Source organism: Balaenoptera borealis, assembly GCF_965194805.1.
Source record: "Balaenoptera borealis genome assembly, chromosome: 11".
NCBI classification, from domain to species: domain Eukaryota; kingdom Metazoa; phylum Chordata; class Mammalia; order Artiodactyla; family Balaenopteridae; genus Balaenoptera; species Balaenoptera borealis.
Genome location: NC_138868.1, coordinates 103,692,773 through 103,707,488, shown reverse-complemented (window position 1 = coordinate 103,707,488; position 14,716 = coordinate 103,692,773). Strand labels below are relative to the sequence as shown.

The 14,716-nt window shown below is 50.6% G+C and overlaps 1 protein-coding gene across 4 annotated transcripts in view; it reads right to left on the bottom strand.

Moving 5' to 3' along the window:
- Window positions 1-7,174, bottom strand: part of PKNOX2 (PBX/knotted 1 homeobox 2) — a 258,653-nt gene extending 251,479 nt beyond the window's left edge. For all 4 annotated transcript variants that reach the window (XM_082341039.1, XM_082341038.1, XM_082341042.1 and 1 more), the window contains exon 1: window positions 7,092-7,174. The gene's annotated coding sequence lies outside the window, so the exon portion shown is untranslated. The remainder of the gene's footprint in view (window positions 1-7,091) is intronic.
- Between the last annotated feature and the right edge of the window lie 7,542 nt (window positions 7,175-14,716).

The following is a 14,716-nucleotide window of genomic DNA, read 5'->3' as shown; positions in this document are numbered from 1 at the left end:
TGCAGTGCGCAGCACACGGCTGCTTGTTCAACACTTGCTGATGTGCCAGTAACCTGTGGAAGGCCTAGGCCATGTCCTGGGGGAGGAGAAAGCCAGGGGGGAAGGGGAGGCTGGATAATGCACCAACTGGAGAGGAAACCCGCTGAGCCTGCCCTGGGTGCCAGACACTGTGCTCGCACTTTCCAGACACTCTCTCCACAATCCTATGAGCTACGTGCTTTTATTTCCCACTTTACAGATGGGGAAACTGGATCAAAGATGTTAAGCAACTGGTCTAAATCCACACGATTAGTAACTAGTAGAAGGAGACTTTCAGTGCGGGTTTTATCTGATGCTAAGCCCACACTCCGCACTTGTCGCAGCGCGTGGGCTCCGTGAGGACAGGGACTTGGTGGTTACATGTGTTTGTTCCGTTTGCTTTTGCTGCTGTATCCTCAACGCCTAGGACTGTGCCAGGCACAGAGGAGACACTCTCTACATATTTGCTGAACGAAGGAACAAAGGAATGAATGGATACCATGCTGCATCTCCCTAGCAGGACAGAGCAAGGGATCCTGATGCCAGGTTACTGGTTACTCTATTTCCAGGAATCTTGGACAACTGTTAGTTCCTCTCTCCACCCAGAAAAATAATCCAATAAACTAAGGATCCTCCAAAGGCCACGTGGTGGATGGCTGGGTTAACTAGGCATGGGATGGGGCTGGCGGGGGATTGCGGGGGCAGGTAGAAGCATAAGCTGAACACAAAAGGCTGGACGATGTGAGGGATTTAAAAGGTTCTCAGTGCCCTGTGACCTGCTGATTCGGGGCCACTCTCTGGCCCCTTTGGGTCTGACCCTCCTCCCCGAACAGGCACCCCACTGCCTTGACTGAGCTGTACTGAAATTGGCCACATTCCTATTGAGCAGAGAAACTAACAGTTACACCACCGACTCCGGCCCCATCTGAACCCTCCAGAGTCTGCTCTGGGCCCTAGGGCTAGCCGCTTTTCTCCACATTCCAGCCAAAAATAATATAAGAACGAAGCTGTTTGGCGGAGACTTAATCTAATCTTCATTGCTTCAGTTTTAAAATATCCTGCCTGGTTTAGGGTTTCTTATTACACACAGGGATGTGTTTTTAGTGAGATAGGTCTTAGCAGAACCGTCCTTCTTGTAATTAGAAACCCAGGCAGGCAGGGCCTGCAGTGAGCCATCCAAGCCAAACAGCAGATCCCCCTCAAGACAACACGTTGGCAGCAAGCTCTTCCCGAGCTGCCCGAGGGCTTGGTTCTTCCTCACTCCTGGGGGATCGGGACCGAGGAAAAGCCGAGCTCTAGTAGAAGGACTGTGCCTTCCAACTCCCTCCACCCTCATCCTGTGTGTCCCAGCTCTCACCCCTGATCAGACTGGAAATTAAGATGCTGCCCAAGACTGCTGGAGAAGGATATGCGGAGGAAAAAATTACCCCAAGAAGTCCCCCCCAACGATGAGGGAGAATCAAAGGCAAGCATTCCACTGGAGCCTGTCTCCAGTATCAGGGATAACTTTAAAAACTCAGGCGCCGGAACGGAAGGAGGCTCCAAGTGCGTATACACTTTTGTATAACTGCTCCAAGTGCGTATACACTTTTGTATAACTGCCGGGTGTAACTTCTCTGGCTTTCTGGCCCAGAATCTGCTTTGATCTGCCAGCAATGGAGACTGCTAAGTGAGGTTCAAGCTGCGGCTAGCTCCAGACCAACGCCCATCCCCCCCGGCCCTAGCCCGACCAGATGTCACACACCAGTCCAGGCTGCGGCCTCTTCTTCCCAGTGACATAAAGAGAAGAGGCCGCATTTCTGACCAGTCAGATTCTGTGTTCATCTGATGCATGAAAGCTAGTCCAGGTAGCACCTCTGGGAATAAACATGCTGGTTCCCCCAGCTCCAGCTTAATTGCCTCTCCTGGAAAAGTGCAGGTGCATTTTGGAATCACAGCAGGGACTTCAAATTCCAGGATATAAGAAAGGCAGGAGTTTAGCCCCTTCACCCAAGCCTAAGAACTCCTGAGAGTTGTGGGGAAAGGCTCTGGGGCCAGGCAGGGCAAGAAAACACAATGAAGAAAATAACTTTGCCGCTCAGAAGCCTCCTCTCTCCCATTTCCTTTATTATTTAGAGTGCAGGATTCAGGCAGCAGTCACTCCTCAGAGCCTAATGAGGAATTCATGTGATACATTCCACTTTACAGATGAAGAAACCGAGATCAGGAAGCTAACTGACCCACTGTAGTCATGAAGCCAGAGAGTAACAGGGTATAAAACTGCCAGGTCCCCAAACTCCAGCCTAAACACTACCCAGCATGCTGACCTGCCCGCCTTGATTATCTCCTTCCTCCCTTTCCCACCAGGTATTAGATTTAATTAAATTAGCAGATCCCCATCACAACAAGCCTGGCCACGCAGCCTGGACGGAACCCAGCCAGTGCAACTCTTCCTTCTAAATTCTGCTTCTCAACATAATTCAATCTTCAATAAGTCACGGATCTCATGTGAAGTGTTTTATACAAAGCCTGTTGTGTTGGCTAGAATCAAGGCTAATGGTGGCTCATGATGATTTCACTTCCCATGTAACTTCCTCTGTGGCATCATTTTCACCCTCTCCATACTCTGATCTGCATTTTGTTTGATCCAGACACTTTGCTTCACATGCCAGCACCTCAGGCAATTGCATCACACATTTATATATATCTTACAGCATCGCTGTCCTGGTGCCACAGGAAAATGAAAAACTTATAACAGCATTTCTCACCTTCCGCGAGCTAATTTAGAAAATGTGTTCCAAATTAAATAAATCGGGAACAAAAGTTTGAAATTGTAGATAGAATTTCGGGGTGGGGGTGCTAAATAAATAGCAAGGAAATCTTGCAACATGTTGGAGGCCTATAAATTTTATAGGTTGTTTCTTTAATAAAAACAAATTCAGTTGCTAACAACACAGTATTATTAAGCTGCTAACCTTTAAAAATCTAATTTGGCCTGCTCTGCTGCTGTTTCTGTTGCACACTGCATTCACCCAGGGTAAGGAAGTCAGGTTGAGGGGTTTGGTTTGGTTTCTAAACCAGGCTAATAGAGAGCCTTTTAAAACCCAGCCTTTTTTGCTTTCTAGGCAAGCCTTGGTCCCTAATGAGTTACAGCCCCAGGTTGGAGATGGACATAGCAGAAAGAAATTTAACACACACTCTGGTGCACCCATAAACCTCAAGGCCAAGGGAGAGGAGGTATGTTTCCAGTTAGGCTAGAACTCCGTGAATTCAGGATTCTCCACTCACAAGACAGTAATTCTCCTTATTTCATCACTAACTTACTTCAAATGTGTTTATACAATTTATTGCTACTGAACTTCCAGGCAACTGGTGTAGAGTTAATGAAACCCAGCTTGGAGAAGCTTTGAGCTTTGAACAACTAACCACAGTTTAAATGGTTATGACATGCGGTCAAAGCCACAGCCCAGCCCCACTGCAGTTTCTGTGTTAGGACCTAGTTAAAAACCTTGTCATCTCACCTTTTGCGCCAAATCAATTGAAAAAGGAAAAAGCCTTCCATGTTTCTTCTCAAGGTTCCCAGCCTTTCTCCCTGACATTTTTAACACATCTATCTCACTGAATGCAAGGCAAAGCCCCTCCCCCAGTACTGAGTAAATATTTTAGTTGCAGTTTGAATGGGCAGCCAGTTGAAAGCCTAAAATCCAGTTTGAGTTTAATTGAACAGGGTCAGGCCTACATAAAGCAATGTAGAGAGGGGGTGTCAGGGGGAGGCACCAAGCAACATTTAAAATCAGACTCAGTGAAAAGTCCAAAAGGCAATACAGGAATGTACAGATGGCACTGGACTGGAAAATAAGTGAACTCGTCTTTCCGAATGACTTGGACATTGATTTTTATTAATCCTCGTTGTCATACAGCCTCCTCCCCCAAGCTCTGTCCATGTGGGAACTCCAGGACGCTCCCTCTTTTTAAACAGGCCCATTTTGGAAGAGTAAAGGGGAGGTACTGGATTGCCAGCGCTGCACAATAAAAGCCCTTTTTGAAAGCAGCACTTTCATTAACTTAAAGCAATCTACAGACTTAAAAGCAGAGAGCAGTAAACTCCCAGAAAGGATCATAAAACAGCCAGTCTCAAGCTGGGTACACTTCAGTGCAATTTGCACAAGGCATTTTACTGTGAGCGGCGGCCGGGCCCATCTCCCTCCGGTAACCCCCTGCCCCTTATTCTGAGCAGCTTCTCTTTCTCTGGGCTTGCATGCCTTTAGCGCTCACAAAGGGGAGGCGGTGACCGGGGAGTCTCCGTGGGGTCACGGCTCCCTCCCGCCCTCAGGCTCTCGGCGGGAGAGAGTGCGCACGAATTCCAAGCCTGCAAAACAACAGCCTCGGAGCTCCGCCGCTGGGCGGTCGCCGCGCCCCGGGCCTCCGCGGCCACTCGTGGGTCGCGAGCCTTCGGCGTCCCGGAAGCGCCGTCTGGCTGCCCCAGAGAGGGGTGCGAGGGCTGCGGAGGGCTGGGAGGGTGGGTTCGCGACTGCAAAGGAGAAATTGCAAATCTTCCTCCAGTTCACCCTCCCTCCCCCGCCAACACACTCTGCTTCCCTAGCGGCCCGAGGGATAACCTCCCTCCCGAGTCGGGACTTCTCTCCCACCGCCGAGCTAGGCCGGAGCCAAGCGGGGTGCAGCTCGAGTGGAAGATCACGAGCCCAAAGACTGGAGACCCTCCCTACCTTCCCCCCGAGTTCCTGAAGCCTCGAGAAGGCCAGAATGGCAGGGCAGGCAGGAGGGCTAGGGACTAAGGCTTTGCGCAATATAGCTCGTGTTTGGACACCATCATTTTCTCAGATTTGGGGAGGAGGAGATAGTCTAAATTTGCCTAAAATGCTAAGCTTTCGGTTTCCACTAGTTGGAAAATATTTCAACACGCTGGAGGAGTCCCGGGACAAGTGGGGTAAAGACAAGGGACTCCGAGTTCGCCCCTTTCCCAGGCGGAACGTCGCACCGGCGGCCCGGCTTGTGGGCTTCCGGGCCGGGCCTGGGAGAAGTGCAGACAGCGCCTGCGGGTCAACAGCTGGCGGCTCCGGTCAGGGCTCCAGAGCCCGCCCTGCCCTCGGCCGCAGCCCGGACTCCCAGGGCCCGGCCTGACGCCTCGCTGCTAGCGCCCCCCGCGCAGGCCGCGGCCCCTGCGGGCCACCGCATCCGCCCGGCCGCGCTGCGCCCGCACACCCGAAGTGGCTTCCGGAGCCCGCCGAGCCGCCAGGGTCGGGTCCTCGGATCCACCCCGAGCCCTGCGAGGCTACCCCGTCGCTTCGCCCAGAACATCCCTTCGATTTGTCCGCTTCCCGGAATCCTTCTCCTAGGGCCGGGTCCTGCGCGCCTTAAGTCCTTTCCTCCAGATCCGCTTTAGGGGAGAAGCAGCAGGAATTCGGGACTCGCCTGCCATGGCTCCTATCAACTACTTTCATCGCCTACCTAAACGCTTTTCAACCCACTTAGCGTGGGGAGTCGCGCGCGCGACCCTCCCCAAATTCCAATAGCTTCAACCCACCCACCCCACCACCAAAGCCGTGAACCCCTGGCTAAATCCTAAAAACGCCACCAGTTCCTCCGATTCCAGCCTCAGATGTAACCCCGGGCCCCTAACTCCAGAACCACCCCCACCCCCCACCCCCGCTGCTCTGGCCGGGGTATAGATTCGATCCCTAAGCTACTGAGCGGCCCTTCGATCCCGCTTCTGAAAACAGCTCGGTTCTTAAAATCCCAAACTCTAGCCTGGCCCTGAAGCCCAGCCCTAACGCACAACCACCACCCACCCCCCGCCCCACTCCCAGTCCTAGCCGGGCTCTCCCCACCGCGCCGGAACCTCGGGCTCTCCCGCTGAGAGCCCCCGGAAAAGGCGGCACGCTTTGCTCGTTTCTTCCTCAGGATCTGGAGTCGGGAGAGCCCCGCACGCCTAACCCGAAAGAAACGCAAACTTTGCGCGGCAGACTCGGGACCCTGCCCCATCCCCCTCGGCTCTCTGCTTTGGGGCGCTTTCCTTCCCCCCCCACCTCTTACGAACTCATGCCCCCGTTCTAGAGCCAGGAGGGCTCCCTATTCCCGAACCTCGCCGAGGGCCCCTGCGCCTCCCCACACCTCGCCAAAGACACCCAACAATCCGCGGAAAGCCAGTAACCCTACAAATTATTGCTCCTCCCGCGGGTAGGGTCCCTGAGCCCGGCCCCTGCGATCCCAGCTTGCCTGGCCCACAGCTTGTGCTCCGCTCTCCCCACGGATCCGCCTGCAAACCCCCACCCACCCTGGCTCCCCAGGCCTGGCGGGACGCGGCCGCGGCTCCCGGACTCCAGGCACCCGGCCCGAGTCTGGGGCTGCTCCCGCTTCCAGCCGCTCGAAGGCAGCTCCAAGCTGCTGGCGCAGAGTAGCTCCGGCCCAAAGGGCGCCCGAAGCCGGGAGAAAGAAAGCGAACCTGGAGCCGGCCCGCCGCTCCCAGCCTCGCCCGCGGAGCGCCCAGCCCCGAGCTGCCCGCACCGGGGCTCCGGCCCGCGCGCACGTCCCTACTCGGGTCCCCGGCGCTCCCAGCTCGCAGCTCCCCGCCCGCCCGCCCGCTACGGTGTCTTGGGCCCGCGGCGGTCCGAGTCGGCAGCCCCGCTCCTGGCACCCGCGGACAATGCGCGCCCGGCCACCGGCCCGAGCGGGGCGAGGCGGCGGCGGCGGCGGGGCTGCGCGCTGGCCGGGCCCGGGCGCGGGCGGGCCGCGCGGCTCCGGCCGCCTCCTTCCCCGGCCTCGCCACCACTCGCGCTGCTTCGCTCCGCGCTCTCCCGGCGCTTCCCCAGCTTCTCTGCACGCTCCCGCCGTCCCTCGCTGCTCTCTGCCTCCCTCCTCCCTGCTGCCTCCCTCTCTCTCCTCCCTGCTGCCTCCCTCTCTCCCTCTCTCCTCCTTGCCCTGTCGCAATGAATAATACTCTGGCTTGGGGACTGGAATAAAACACACGCGCTCTGAGGCAGCCGCCCGCAGCAGCAGCAGCAGCCGCCGCCGCCGCCGCCGCGCCGCCGCCGCCTGCAAAAGCGTCTCTGACATGGAAATGAATGACAGCTTACCTGATGCCAATCTTCATCAGACTGACACCGGCGTGACAACACAGCCTATACTTCCCAGCACTGCTCGGGACGTCAGCGGCACAGGGACCCGCCCCCCGGAGCCCCCCCCCCCTTCACACACCTCCCCTCTCCTCACTCCCCCTTTCTCCCCACCCCCTCAACCCCCCCCTCCCGGCCCCGGCCGCTTCCAAGTCGGAGCAGCCGCTGGAGTGTCTCCCTCTGCTGGAGGCTTTTCTAAGACGCCGGGCGCGGGCCTGCTCCAGCGGCCGCGGAGGCAGCAGAGCGCTGGAGAGACAGCGTCAGACTGCGAGGTTGCCTCGGACACAGGAACGCGGCGGACCCCCAAGGAGCTCGGGAACCCTGCCCCCGCCCCCCAGGCCAAGTCCTCCTCGGCAAACACCCGAGGCCGAGTTTCAAGACATTCTGGACTCAGGGGCTGGAGATGAGGTGAAATTTTCTGTGGACCCCAAGAGAACTCCCCAGAAATTATGAAACTTAAAACTGGCAAGAAATCCTTCTCTCCACCACCACTCCTCCCCCACTCCCACCCCATTCCTGCCTGGCTGGCCTCATTTTTATGATTGCATTTGAATAATTCTCATTACCCTGGCCCCAGAAAAGTTGCTCAGGTGACACTCTGGTTAGTTATTCCTAATCTCAAGAGCTTTCTGCTCTGGGCTTCCTGGGGCGTTTGGTTCACCGAGGGGTGACTGCAACGGTGGGGCAGAGGAACAGATAAAAAGGTGCAGAGGCTTTGTCAGTAAATCACCTCTTTGCAAATGCCGGGCAGGCCTGTTTTAAGCCACTGCTATTTTTATTCTAAAAAGTCGCAAAGGTCTGGGGGTCGGGTGGTGTAATATAAAGAGGGAGGCCGGCTGGGGTGATTTCCGGGGGTGGGGGAAATTCACCTAAGTCCCTTCTAGGAGGAAGACCAACGCAAGCATCTGTGGTCAGACATGTGCCTTCTTTCATTCCACAAAGATTACGGTCCTACTAAGTGAGGAGTGCCAGGTGGGGACACCCAGCCACCTACAGATGCAGGCTTGCTTGCTTCCACAACTTAGCACATGGCCCTCTGCATAAATGGACAAGAGAACCCCTTCTTCCCCCATGAAATTTGCTTCTTGCTCCCTGTAGGGGAGCCATTTCAGCCACAGTCAGGCAGCGATTGATCCGCTGACCCCAGACCAGGCAGGGGGCCTAGACAAAGACACTGATGTAAGCAAGGAAAGCAGAAAGTGAAATCCAAGCAGACCAGGTTTTGGGTAAAGAATCTGACCCAAGAAGTTGAAGGCTGCCCCTTTGCTCTTTCCAGGCCTCTGGGTCATTCATTGTCTGCCTTCTCACGGGCAAGGATGAGAGCCATTAGCTGTGGCTCAGGGGAGACAGCTGAGACCTTTTTTGAATCACATCCCAGGTACAGCAAATACTGTTTGTCAAGATCCTCTCAGTACCTCCCCCACCCAGATTCAACCTCCAAAGTTGCCTGTGGAAGAAACTTCACTGGAGCCCCCATCGTAGACGGAGTTCAATCCTCTCACCTTCACACAGAACCTCCAAAGACTTCACTATGTGTATTCATGTCACCCCAGCCTCTGATCTGTGGTCAGAAACTCTGGCTGCTGACAGCATAATCGCTATTATATATTATACATTGTATAATAATATAATAATAATGAATGCACTTGCCCTTTTTATGTAGTACAGAAGCAGCCAGATTCTCCAACCCAGAGGCTGGAGGTCAGGCTGCCATAAACTCTCAGAGGGAAGCCCTCTTCAGATACAGGAGGGGGAGGGGAGATCCATTTGCCCCAGCCCAGGACGCCTGGAGAGAGGGTTTTCTCTCTTTCCCAGGGCTCCTAGTGAGTTGCTGTAGCTTGCAGAGTCAGAGGGGAGAATCAGGCTGAATGTAAATACTTAACCCCATCAGAGAGGTGTCAGTGAGCCGTAAATAGTACTGCAGGCAACAGCCATGCGTCACTGATTCACACTTGTCACACCCCTCATTTCCTGAAATCCAGTTCAGTGCCCATCTCTTTCTTGGTACAGGCGATCCATTGCCATGAGCTATTAATTTTTGGAGTCTTCTTATATACTGTGATTTCTACTAATACCCTATTGAGGCTTTAAAATGCACATTGTAATTTTAAATAAATATATCTTACTTTGACTATTTTTGTAATTTGCAAAAGCTTAAAAAAATGATTACCTCAGGCTTCCCTGGTGGCGCAGTGGTTAAGAATCCGCCTGCCAATGGAGGGGACACGAGTTCGAGCCCTGGTCAGGGAAGATCTCACATGCCACGGAGCAACTAAGCCCGTGCACCATAACAACTGAGCCTGCGCTCTAGATCCCGCAACCCACAACTACTGAGCCCGCGTGCCATAACTATTGAATTCCACGCCTAGAGCCCGTGCTCTGCAACAAGAGAAGCCACCACAATGAGAAGCCCACGGACTGCAACGAAGACCCAATGCAGCCAAAAATAAATAAATAAATATTTTAAAAAATGATTATCTAAATGTAACTGTTGTTCTTATAATCATTCAAAGCAAATATTTCTCCTGCACCCCCTGGAAGCTCAGCTGTGTGCTAGAGCTAAGGATAAAGGGCAGAAGCAAAGAAGTTCAAGTACCAGCTCCTGTCCTCTAGGAGCTTCCATTCTTGTTGAAGAAGGCAAAGCACCAATACATAAAACATTAAATAATAATAATACAAGAATCCAACAGAAGACATGGCTAGTAAATAATTAATGAAAAAGTGAATCGGGGCTTCCCTGGTGGCGCAGTGGCTGAGAATCTGCCTGCCAATGCAGGGGACACCGGTTCGAGCCCTGGTCTGCGAGGATCCCACATGCCGCGGAGCAACTGGGCCCGTGAGCCACAACTACTGAGCCTGCGCGTCTGGAGCCTGTGTTCCGCAACAAGAGAGGCCGCGATAGTGAGAGGCCTGCACACCGTGATGAAGAGTGGCCCCCGCTTGCCACAGCTAGAGAAAGCCCTCGCACAGAAACGAAGACCCAACACAGCCATAAACAAATAAATAAATTAATTAAAAAAAAAAAAAAAGTGAATCGACAATATGTCAAATTCCATGAGTTCCATATCTAAATGTTGGCTTTGTCGGTGAGTAGAGAAGGGATAGAGTGGAAATTAAGTCTGTAGAATTCACTTCAGATATTCTCCCATCTCTCCCCCATCATCCTTCTGAGAATGAAGAAAAGGATGGAGAGGGGCACACATGTCATGTAAGTCACCAACCCATCAACATTAGAACCAAACAGGAGTTCCTACCAATCCTAGCCATCTCTCTTATATGTTGGCATTCGTAAGGCGTGGTTCTGGGCCATGTTCTCACTGTATCTGCACTTGATTTGTCTTTAGTATAAGCAGTTAACAGCAGCCCAGGTTGTCCCCTCTGAGCCCTAGACATATATAATCAATGGCCTAACTGAATCCTGTCTGTATCACCCTATGAATACAAATTTAAGACTTGTCTGTATTAGTCTGCTTGGCCTGCCATAACAAAATACCACAAACTAGGTGGCCTAAACAACAGACATTTATTTTCTCACAGTTCTGGAGGCTCGAAGTCCAAGAGCAAGGTGCCAAGTAGGATTAGTTCCTGGTGAGACCTCTTTTCCTGGCTTGCAGATGGCACCTTCTTGCTGTGTCCTTACATGACCTTTTCCTTTGTGTGCACCAGAGAGAGACAATGATCTCTGGTGTCTCTTCCTCTTCGTATAAGGGCACCAATCCTATTGGATTAGGGGTCCACCCTTATGACCTCATTTAACTTTAATTACCTTAAAGCCTAACTTCAAATATGGTCACAGTGCAACTTCAACACGTGGGTTTAGGAGAGACACAATTCAGTCCATAACACTGTCCACATGCTTGTTTCCTTTATTCTCAACTTAATTATTTTTGATGAATCTTGATAGATTGTGAGTTCTTTGAGCATGGGGACAGTATCCTATTTCATCTTAGAATCCTTAGAACCTGGTACAGTGCTCAGTCCAGAAAACATATTAAAGAAATACTTGTTGAATTGAATGAATGGAATTTATCTCTCTATCATTGCCCCAGTCCAGTTGAGGGACTTATCACCCATCACCTGGAGTATTTTGACGATTTTCTAACTGGTCTAATGCCTCCAATATGCCCAATACTTCCTATACACTATCACCAGAATGTTCTTCCTAAAACAAAGGTTGTCTCACACCTTGGCTTCCCCTCAAAATCCTCAGTCACTTTCCATTGCTTATAAGATTCAGCCTAAAATGTTTAGTGGGCCTTATAATAAAAAGGATGGCCTTCAATGCCGCATTCCTTAGCATGGCATTCACACTCCTCCTCCTCCTCGTCTGGCCCTGTCCACCTTTCAGGCTCATCTCCTGTATTCCTACCTACACCTCCCAACTCCACCTTCAGTGGTTCCAAGTGCTGCCCATGGACTTCCTGCATGACAATCCCCTGGGGAACCTCTCTATAGTTCAGGGTTCCTGGTTCCATCCTTGGAGAAAACTGGTCTAGAGAAGGGCCTGGGAATCTGTATTTTTAAAACTGCTGCATGAAGTGAATGAGAAGACAAGCCACAGATGGAGAGAAAATATTTGCAAAGACATCGGGTAAAAGACTGTTATCCAAAATGTATTAAAAAACTCTTAAAATTCAACATTAAGAAAATGAACAACCTAATTAGAAAATGGCAAAAGATCTGAACAGACACCTCACTAAAGAAGATACACAGATAGCAAGTAAGCATATGAAAAGGTGTTCAACATCATATGTCATCAGGGAAATGCAAATTAAAGCAAGATACCACTGAATACTTACTAGAATGGCCAAAATCTGGAACACTGAAAACAGCAAATGGGGATGAGGATGTGGAGCAACAGGAACTCTCATTCGTTGCTGGTGGGAATGCAAAATGGTGCAGCCACTTTGGAAGACAATTTGATAGTTTCTTACAAAGGTACACATCCTCTTACTATATGATCCAGCAATTACACTCCTTGGTGTTTACCCAAATTAACTGAAAACTTATGTCCACACAAAAACCTGCACACAGACGTTTACAGCAGCTTTACTCATAGTTGCCAAGTCTTGGAAGCAACCAAGATGTCCTTCAGTAGGTGAACAGATAAACTGTGGTACATCCAGACAATGTGATATTATTCAGCACTAAAAAGAAATAAGCAATCAAGCCATTAGAAGACATGGAGGAACCTTAAATGCGTATTACTAAATGAGAGAAGCCAACCTGAAAAGGCTACATACTGAATGATTCCAACTTTATGACTTTCTGGAAAAGGCAAAACTGTGGAGACAGTAAAAGGATGAGTGGTTGCTAAGGCTTAGAGGGTGGGGAGGGATATGAATAGGTAGAGCAGAGAGGATTTTTAAAGCAGTGAAATGCTTTGTATGATACTCTAATGATGAATACATGCTCATTATACATTTATCCAAACCCACAGAATGTACAGCACCAAGAGTGAGCACTATTGCAAACTGCGGACTCTGGGTGATGATGTGGCAATGGAGGTTCATCAGTTATAACAAGTGTTCCACTCTGATGGGAGATGTTGCTAATGCGGGCGGCTGTTCGTGTTGGGGGGAGCAGGGAGTATAGGGGAAATCTCCATACTTTCTGTTCAGTTTTGCTGTGAACCCAAAACTGCTCTGAAAAATAAAGTTTATTAATTTTTTTAAAAAGCCACTGTGATGGAGAGGCTTGGACACTTCCATCCTAGCCACCCCTGGCGCTCATGGATAACAGAACACATCACACACTCCCAACCCTTCCCACACTTGCTCACGCTGTGCCTTCAGCCTTGACTTTTCCTTCCCTCTTTCCCTACCTTCCAAAGTTCTATCTGCTGTTAAGACTTAACTGAAGTATCACCTCTTTTTGATACTTCCTTGGATTCCCCGGCAGAGAGCACTAGCTTTGGAATCGCAGGGACCTGGCTCAAATCTCCACCCTGTCACAAAGTAGCCCAGTGTCTGGGAAGTTCCTGACGCTCTCCAAGTCTCTGTTTCTGCTCTTGTGAAATGAGGAGGATAATAGTATGCAATTCTTGAGCCCATGGGGATTAGATGAAATAATGAAGGCAAAGCGCTCAGCACAGTCTCTGGCACATGGGAGGCTCTCTAATAAACAGGGCCATTAGATTTAATGGCCCTTTCCCAGGGTTTCCACAGCACCTGCCTGCACCTTTATTATAGAGCTTATTTAATCGGCCTGAGGATGGGAGATAGCGTTTACTGAGAATGCTCTGACAGGCTCTGAGGCTGTAAACACAGATAATGGGAACAAGGAAAGGAGGAAGGGGGTGCTTACTCTTTACCTAAAGCCCCTTCCTGACCCTGGAACCAGGTGGGACTGTGGCGCTCTGGGCAGCCAGCGGCAAGTGAGGAAGATTCCATTCCTGATTAAATGCATGAAACAATGTCCCTCAGAGACTGGGTTTGGGGACCAGAGCAGTGAAAATTCAGATGCTATAAATCCTCTGAAAGGTAGGGCTCCAGGATTGTGCTCCGAGTTGGAAGTGGGGATGTCGAGGCCCCATGTACATCTCTGATTCATTTTTTTTTTTTACCCTGTGAAAGCCTCTCTGGGTATTCCATTCCATTCAACTCCCACCCTCTGAAGCATGGGGGCTGCAACCTGTCCTCTGGGCACAGATAGGCAGCTAATTGGGTCATGTCTCTAACCAGCTTCTCTAATATAGGAGTAATATAGTCCCCAAAGCCTTGCAAAAAAAACCCATCTTTCTTATGGTGCCGATGTACATGTGGGAAGATTCTTCAAGCACTGTCTCCCGCCCTTGTCTTATTCTGCCAATCCCCGCCCCCAACACACACACATACACACGCACACACACAAATATATACGCTCTCAAAGGAGCTGCCCGGCCTTAGCTCCAGATGAGAGAGTCTGTGGGAAGCAGGAAAGGAAAGAGAAGAGTTTGGAGTAATTCTTCATTTCTTTCCAGGTTCCAGCAAGGAGTGGGCAGTATCACAGCCAGTCTGAAAGAACTGAGCAAGAGGTCTATTGAGAGAGAGGATATCTGGACTGTAAAATGCTATGATGATTTCCAAAAATGGCATCCCAAGAATTTGGTCACAAAAAGTTGAGAAAGGAAGATACGAAGCCATGCTGTCCCACATGGCAGCCTCTAGCCACCAGAAGCTACTGAGCACTTGAAATGCAACTGTTCAATTAAGGTGTGCTGTAAGTGTAACACCCATAATGGATTTAGAAGACAGTATACAAAAGGGTGTAAAATATTTATTAATAATTATTTTATACGTATGAGATACTGCAATGGTAGTATTCTGGATACATTGAATTAAACAAAATAGGTTATTAAAATATTTCACCTGTTTCTTTTACCTTTTTAATGTGGCTATTAGAAAATTTTAAATTATTATGTGACTTGCATTCAATTTCTATTAAAGCCTCTTTTCTGGGCTTCGGTTTTGCCCTGGTATAAACTGTGTCTAGATGCTGAAACCTTTATCATTGATCATGTATCACTCAGGCTCACCAGTTCTTCAATCTACTCTGCTTCCTGCCAACACCACCCAGGACCAGCCAAAGGGTGATGGGGTGGGGGG